This window comes from Herpailurus yagouaroundi, unplaced genomic scaffold (assembly GCF_014898765.1).
Source record: "Herpailurus yagouaroundi ecotype Mexico unplaced genomic scaffold, PumYag 162, whole genome shotgun sequence".
Taxonomy (NCBI): domain Eukaryota; kingdom Metazoa; phylum Chordata; class Mammalia; order Carnivora; family Felidae; genus Herpailurus; species Herpailurus yagouaroundi.
In genome coordinates this window covers 10,953,063-10,961,090 of record NW_024412403.1, presented here as the reverse complement: position 1 = coordinate 10,961,090, position 8,028 = coordinate 10,953,063, and the positions used below count along the sequence as shown (strand labels likewise).

Here is an 8,028-nt window from a genome sequence, read left to right as displayed (position 1 = left end):
AGTGAAAAGTCTGGATCTGAGTGGGTGTTTGGGTTGGGTGGGATTCAGGAGGGCAGAAGAGGAGGCGGCAGGGGGAGGGAGAATGGGATGGTGGAATGTTCTGCAAGATGAAACCCCGCCTCTCGAGCCAAAATGAGTGGCCCCTCATGCACAGGAAAGGATGCTTCACATCACTTGCCCCAGGGAAAAGGAAACGCACACCACAGTGAGATGTCACTTCATACCCACTGGGTGACCAGACTGAAAAAGTCAGGTCACACTAAGCATCGGTGAGGAGGTGGAGAAAATCCAAGCCCTCATACACTCCTGGTGGGCGTGCAAAATGGTTCAGCTGCTTTGGGAGACACTCAGGCCAGTCCTCAAATGATTAAACATAGAGTTACCATATGACCCAGCAATTCTGCTCCTACGCATAGACCCAAGAGTAACAAAAGTGTGTCCACACACTTTTATGCAAGTATTCATAGCAGCATGATTCATAATAGCCGAAAAGTGGCAACAGCCAAATGCCCCTCAACTAATTAATGGATAAACAAAATGTGCCAAAGTATACAACAGAGTATTATCCCATCGTACAAAGGAATGAAGTGCTGATATGTGATACAACGTGGATGAACCACGTAACTGTTCATGATGCGTGACAGGAACCAGTCACGAAAAGATCACATGTTCTAGGATTCCATTCGCACAAAAGCCCAGGACGGGGAAATCTACAGGAACAGGAAGTAGATTCATGGTTGCTTACGACTAGGTTGGGGGTGGGGTTTGGGGCGGGGGGTTGGAGGAAGGTTGGGGGATAATAGCTAAAGGGTTCGGAGGTTTTTTTGAGGTGACAAAAATCCTCTAAAACAGACGGTGGTGTGCTGGTTGCACACGTGTGTGAATACACCCAACGCCCTGAACTGTACACGTTAAACAGGTGAATCGTGTGCAATTACGTGTCAACAAAACCATTTACGAAGAAACAAAGCGAAATGAAGCCAAAAGTCTTCTTCCCGTCTTGTGGACTTCTTGTGGAAATTAACGAGGGAGGCACACTTTGCCACCGGGGAGGTGTGGCAGAAAGGGAGGCAGAGGCTGGTGGGAAAAATGCAAACAGGTGCCACGCGAGGCCTTGGGCTCCCCCACGCTGGCGAGTGCGCCTTGCTCTTACCCTGGCAGGATGCTTTGACATCGGGGTCGCACACAGACGTTCTCCAAGCGACACCACAATCCTCCGGAGCAATGTGCAGTGTCTTCCTGTTAGTGCTCTGACCGTGCGTCCTGAAGGTCACGGAGCATCATGGTGCAGACTTCTCCATCCCTCACTTCGCCTGAAAAAGGTGCAATCAAGTGGGTGCCAAAAGTCTCACTGGCTAATCCATCTCGGGAGGGCTCGGACAAGATCCCCAAGAAGGACCCGGCTTGGGGTGTCTGCTCCAGTCACTGCCACCTGTCAGGACGTGCAATTCCCACTTCCAAGTTGCTGGAAATTCCCAAGTATATGGAGTTGCTTCGTGAGACAGGACAGAGGAGTCTGGGGACGGGGGCGGGGCGGGGAGGGGAGTTCGTTAGAGTATTTAAAAAAAAAAAGAAAAAGATGTCGCTAGGATGCCTGGGTGGCTCAGTCGGTGGAGCATCTGACTCTTGATTTTGGCTCGGATCATGATCCCAGGGCCGCGGGATCAAGTCCCAAATCAGGTGCGGTGCCACACAACATGCTTGGGATTCTCTCTCTGCCCCCTCCCCTGCTTGTGCGCTCTCTCTTTAAGAAAAAAAAAAAAAAAGACATTGCTTGGCAATGATTTCAACATATAATCTTTGTCAGTTGCGTTGTGTAAGCACTTGGATGTCAAATGGCTTACATCGGGGGATTATTTGGTTCTCAGTCCCTACAGGAAAGTGCTCAGGAATGAACTGTTAATTGTGCATTCAGAAGCAAGAGGCTGCAGCTGTTGCATATTGCAGGTCAAGGTCAGTAGCTCAGCAACGTCCCCTCTGTGCCAGTTCTTTTAAGCTGGGCCCTGCAGATCCCACCGGGACAACTTTTCAGACACCTGCAGGGTGCCTCGACTAATCATGTCTTTGAAATGTTTTCTCATCACTCAGTGATGTCCTACTTCAGCTCAAGTCCACTGGCCAGATAGACAGGGCAGATACGGACACAATACGGGCAGAGCCAGAGGCTGTGGAGATGAGAACCAGCGCCCCCGGCCCCCGGAGCACCTGTGGAAAACCAGGCTGGAGTTTCCATGTTGGATGCATGGTCTCCGTTAAGAAAACACCTCCTGTAAGATATTTTTGTCATCTGCTTTGCCTGAGGTCCCACCAGCCACACGGACACAGCCTGCTCAATAGTGTTGGGGGAGGCTCTGTATCTTTATGGAAGAAAAAAGAATCAAGTTGGTTCGTAAGCAGTTCAGCCAACGAGTATTTATTGAATGACTACTTCTCTCCAAACTTCCTGTGGGGTGCTAGCAAATCAGAGACAAATAAATTGAAACACTTGGCAAACCGGCTGGGGGTTGGAAGGGGAGCCAGCCACCAGTTCGGGGTGGTTGGATCTGAGCTGGGGACACATCAGATTGCAGGAGCCCAGAGCGGGGACACAGAGAGTAGTTGAGCGCGACTTGAGGACATCAGACAAGCGTCCCCAAAGGAAAAGACGCTTGAGAAGGGTCCTGGAGAATGACTAGAAGCTGGAAAATCAGAGAAACCATTGCAGGTGAAGACACAGAGGGAGGGGAGGCAGGACCAGAGCAGTATGGGTGCCCCATGGTGCCTGCTGGCGAGAAAGAATTCCCAGGGTAGAAGAAGGTGTGTCGGGAGATTGAGTTTGGTCTGGGCATGAAAGTGAAGGGGAATATGTGTTAGAAAGCTCACTCTGGGGGTGCCTGGGTGGCTCAGCCGGTTGAGCGTCCGGCTTTGGCTCAGGTCACGATCTCACAGTTCGTGAGTTCGAGCCCCGCCTCGGGCTCTGCGCTGACAGCTCAGAGCCTGGAGCCTGCTTCGGACCCTGTGTCTCCCTCCCTCTCTGCTCCTCCCCCGCTCATGCTCTGTCTCTTTCTCTCCTTCAAAAATAAATAAAAACATTAAAAAAAATTAAAAACAAAAAAGAAAAGAAAGCTCACTCTGGCAGGAATGTGAGAGTGGATGGGGGAGGCTTTGCTGAAAACGAAGTGAGAACTGAGGGGGCCCTGAATGAATGAAGCGGGGACAAGGAGACAGGACACCTCCCAGCGCCCTGCCTTGAGTCACTAGGGGCAGGGGTCCCCATCAGAGATGTGGAAACATGGAGAATATCCAATTGTGGGGTCCCTGGGAGAGGGCTGGGGGCAGTGTCGTGGAGAACAAGGGGCTGGGCCCCCCGGGCACGTGAAGACTTCCCTCCGATGTCAGAGAAGCTCATCTCTAACGGTGACAGAAACAAACACACGTCTGCGTGTCAGCCTTGAATATCTTTCTTAAATGAGGGCCTCGGGGTGGAGTATCCCAGGACTTCCCTTGCCCCCAAGAAGATCTAAGCCAGGATGGTGAGGAAGCTCTGAGCAGGTCATAATTGGTTTAATGCAATGCCTTGCTTCAAACTCCACTGCATCAGTGACAAACCAGATAAAGGGCTACTATCCAAAATCTGTGAAGAACTTATCAAACTCAACACCCCAAAACCAAATAATCCAGTGAAGAAACGGGCAAAAGACGTGAATAGACACTTTTCCAAAGCAGACATCCCGATGGCCGGCAGGCACATGAAAAGATGCTCAACATCACTCATCATCAGGGAAAGACAAACCAGAATCACAAAGAGATACCCCCTCACACTAGTCAGAATGAATGCCGAAAACTAACAGCTCAGGAAACGACAGATATTGGCAAGGCTGAGGCGAAAGGGGAACGCTTTTTCTCTGTTGGTAGGAATGCAAGCTGGTGCAGCCTGTCTGGGAAACAGTATGGAGGCTCCTCAACAAATTAAAAATAGAACTCTCCTACGACCCAGCAATTGCACCACTAGGTATTTATCCAGAGGATAAAAAGTGCTGATTCGAAGGGGCGTATGCTCCCCGATGTTTATAGCAGCACTATCGACAATAGCCAAAGTCTGGAAAGAGCCTAAATGTCCATCGATGGATGAATGGACAAAGAAGATGTGGTGTATAGGTCCAATGGAATATTACTTGGCAACAAAAAAGAACGAAATCTTGCCATTTGCAACAATGTGGGTGGAACTAGAGTGTATTATGCTAAGCAAAATAAGTCAGAGAAAGACAGATACCATATATGACTTCGCTCGTATGTAGCATTTAAGAAACAGAACAGATGAACATAAGGGAAGAGAAGGAAAAAAATAAGAAAAACAGAGAGGGAGGCAAACCATAAGAGACTCCTAAATACAGAGAATAAATTGAGGGCTGCTGGAGGGGAGGTAGGTGGGGGGATGGGCTAACTGGGTGATGGGTAGTAAGAAAGGCACTTGTTGGGGATGAGCACTGGCTGTTCTATGTACGAGACGAATCGCCCAAGTTCTGCTCCTGAAACCGATAGTACACTGTGTGTTAACTTTTAGTTACTTTTAGTAACTAACTTTTAGTTACTAGTGATTAGTTAACTAACTAATAGTACACTGTGTGTTAACTAACTTTTTATTTTATTTAAAAAAATAAACTGGGGCTCTGGGGTGACTCAGTGGGCTAAGCATCCGACCCTTGATCTAGGCTCAGGTCATGATCTCACGGTTCGTGGTTTCGAGCCTGAAGTCGGGCTTTGCAGAGCCTGCTTGGGATTCTGTCTCTCCCTCTCCCTGCCCCTCCCCTGCTTGTGCTCTCTCTGTCTCTCTCAAAATAAATAAACCACCTTAAAAAAAGCAACTAATTAAAACAAAGCAAAACGAAACCTCCATTGCATCATGAACCAGAAAGGAGGCGGGAGGGCTTACCGGTGACTTAGCAGTCTTGGCATGCGTCCGAAAAAATGTAAAGACACCCACTCTGACTCTTAGATATCGTTACAAACAGGCACTATGCGTGATGACACCACTACCTGGAGTTGTACGTCACCTTTCTTTGGAGTCTAAGACAGTACCTCAGGTCTAAGTCGGCTAATCTGTCCCACTCACGCTTTCGGCGTTTCTGGAAGAACATCTATGAAGGAAGTCTCTCGGAAGCTTTCAGAGTGACCAAGCTGACATTTTGACAGAATATGTTTTTTAAAGCATGGACGAGGCGAAGAGTGAGGGAGCAGCCAATAGACAGCTTCATAAAAAAAAAAAAAAAAAAAAAAAAAAAACACACAACAACCAAAAATCCACGGACGTGAATATACATGGTAAGAAATGCGATACAACGAGAGATCTTTCTTCCCTTTTTGTGAATCTGTTAAGCATACTCACCCTAGTGTTCCCACACACAGAGAGACTGGGGTCATTTTCTTCACCATAGCACTTGTTTGAAGTGTTGACGCTTTGCTAATGGAGCGGATTTAGGTAAGATTTAAACCAGGGGGTTAATTACCTGTTGGAGTAACAAATCACCCCAAAAGTGGCTTCAACAACCACGACCGTATTCTCTCACACTACCCCCCCTTACGCCGCGGACTGACTAGCTTCAGCTGCCATTTTCTCCACCTCGCGAGGTGGGCTGGGGCTACAGCTTCTGGGAGCTCTATTTTGCCAGAACACTCCATGGTGGCTTCTTCGCTTGCATGGCCGAGAACTTGGTGGTCCTTCCTGTGGCCTTCCCCCCCCCCCCCCCCCCGCGAAGGAGGGGTCTCATGCCCCAGGGCCTCTCTGTGTGGACTCGCTCCACAGGAAGCAGTTGGACTCTACACAGCAGCTCGCTGCCAAGGCGACACGAGGGGAAGCTGCCGGGCCCTCTTAGGCCCCTTCGGAACAAGGGTGGTGTCCCTGTCACCACGTTCTCTTGGTGAAACTGAGGCTTAGGGCCAACTCAGACTCAGTGTGGGAGCGCAGGTCGCCAGAACAAGTGAGCTGGCAGATGTGAGTCCTTGGCGGCCATCTTTGCACACAGGCCGCCACAACCCCCAGTGCTGGAGAGGCTGTGTGGCCTGGTGGTTAGAGCATCAGCTCTGGAGTCAAACAAGGGATGAAATTTTGCTTCATCCACGTCCTGCCCATAGGAGGAAATATGACAATGCTGTGTAAGACATAAAAAAAAGAATCAGTATCCTGTGCTGCCCTGACCCCGGGTGCCGTGGGAGGCTGTCAGTGGTCTCCTCGCAGGTTCCTCTCCCCACTCGGCTCCTGTGGAGAAGGTCCCCCAGCCAAACACCCCTCCTCGTCACACAGAAGCTCGGGGCCTGCTGACCCCTGAGCGCGGGGTTCCAGTTCCCGCCCGGCTCGTGGAATTCTCCACACAAGCCCGTCACACCCTCCCGTGGGACCCGGGCCACCTCACCCTCTTGCTGCTATAGAGCCCGCCTCTCACAGCCCGGTTTGTTCACTCTGGTCCTGAGTGTGACCCTCGTGGGGCCCCTGCGTGGCCTGCAGCGTCCCCCAACCTCTGACTGCGAGGGAATGAGGCGGAGAGCCTGCTTGTTGGTCTCGTCTGTCCAGTGTCGTCCTCCCCCACCATCCCTGGGGCAGGAACCCCTCCCTCACCACTGGGGTGGGGACGGCAAGGTGATTAAAACAGATGACCCAAGCCAGGGTAGGGACACTTCTGGAAAGGGGCCCGGAGCTAAGGAATGCCCCCAGTCCGGGAAGCAGAAAAAGGAAAGGAAACAGATTCTCCCAGAGCCTCCGGAAGGAACACCGACACCTTGATTTTAGACTTCTGACTTCCAGGACTGTAAGACCATAAATCTGCCTTGTCCCAGGGCACAAAGTGTGTGATAATTTGTTACCAGCTGCAACATAAAATGCAAATGCTGTTTACCTTTTCCACAGCATTGCTCGCCTGAGATTATTTGTTTAGATCTTACCGTCCAGTTCGTCTGGCCAAGCTCTGTGAGACTGGGCACCATGTCCGTCCTTCTCATCCCTCCTTCTCCAGCTCCTCCAACAGTGCCTGGCACATCTGGATGCTCAATAAATACCTTCCGAAGGAGCATTAAACGCCAAATTGCACCACTGCAATGGTCTGAGTCCCGTATTCTCCGTGCTCCTATTCTCCCAGTAGCTCAGACAATCACGGGAAGCCCGAGTTTGAAAATCACCGCAACTTTATTTTGCACATTTCACAAAACTGCTTTATACTCAGAGTACTGAACCCTTTATTTAAAAAAATTTTTTTTAACGTTTATTTATTTTTGAGACAGAGAGAGACAGAGCATGAACAGGGGAGGGGCAGAAAGAGAGGGAGGCACAGGACCTGAAACAGGCTCCAGGCTCCGAGCTGTCAGCACAGAGCCTGACGCGGGGCTTGAACTCACGGACCTTGAGATCATGACCTGAGCCAAAGTCGGACACTTAACCGACTGAGCCACCCAGGCGCCCCGGTACTGAACCCTTTAAACCAAAAACTAAAATGAAGGGCACTTGGGTGGCTCAGTCGGTTAAAGCCTCTGACTCCTGTCTTTAGCTCAGGTCACAATCTCACGGTTCGTGAGTTCAAGCCTCGCGTCGGCCTCTGTGCTGATGGTGTGGACCCTGCTTGGGATTTTTCTGTCTCTGTCTCTCTCTGCTCCTCCATGGCTTGCTCTCCCTCAAAAAATAAAAAAATAAACAAAACCAGAAATGAAACCTACCGCGCACGCATAGCTGTATCTTTTCGCAGAACTGCTTAGGAAAGAGCTTACTAAAATATTTTTGTAAACGTATTCATTACAAAAGAGGCCAGAGAAGCACGCGTTTGGCTCAGTCAGTTGAGCATCCAACTCTTGATTTTTGGCTCAGGTCACGATCCCAGGGTCATGGCATCGAGCCCTACACCGGGCTCCATGCTGAGCATGGAACCCGCTTGAAATTCTGTCTCTCTCCCTCTGTCCCTCTCCTTCACGCTCTCTCCCTTCCGCCCCCCCCCCCCCCAAAAAAAAGAGAGAGGCAAGAAATCAATGTTTAAATAGTCATGGCCTGGGGCGTCTGGGTGGCTCAGT

The 8,028-nt window shown here is 50.2% G+C and overlaps 1 long non-coding RNA gene across 1 annotated transcript; it reads right to left on the bottom strand.

The window, feature by feature from the left end:
* Positions 1 to 540: 540 nt before the first annotated feature.
* Positions 541 to 7,270, bottom strand: LOC121035967 (uncharacterized). Its single transcript, XR_005793162.1, has 2 exons — positions 5,366 to 7,270; positions 541 to 2,357 (listed from the first exon to the last, which is right to left on the bottom strand). It is a non-coding gene; the product is annotated as an uncharacterized LOC121035967 (long non-coding RNA).
* Between the last annotated feature and the right edge of the window lie 758 nt (positions 7,271 to 8,028).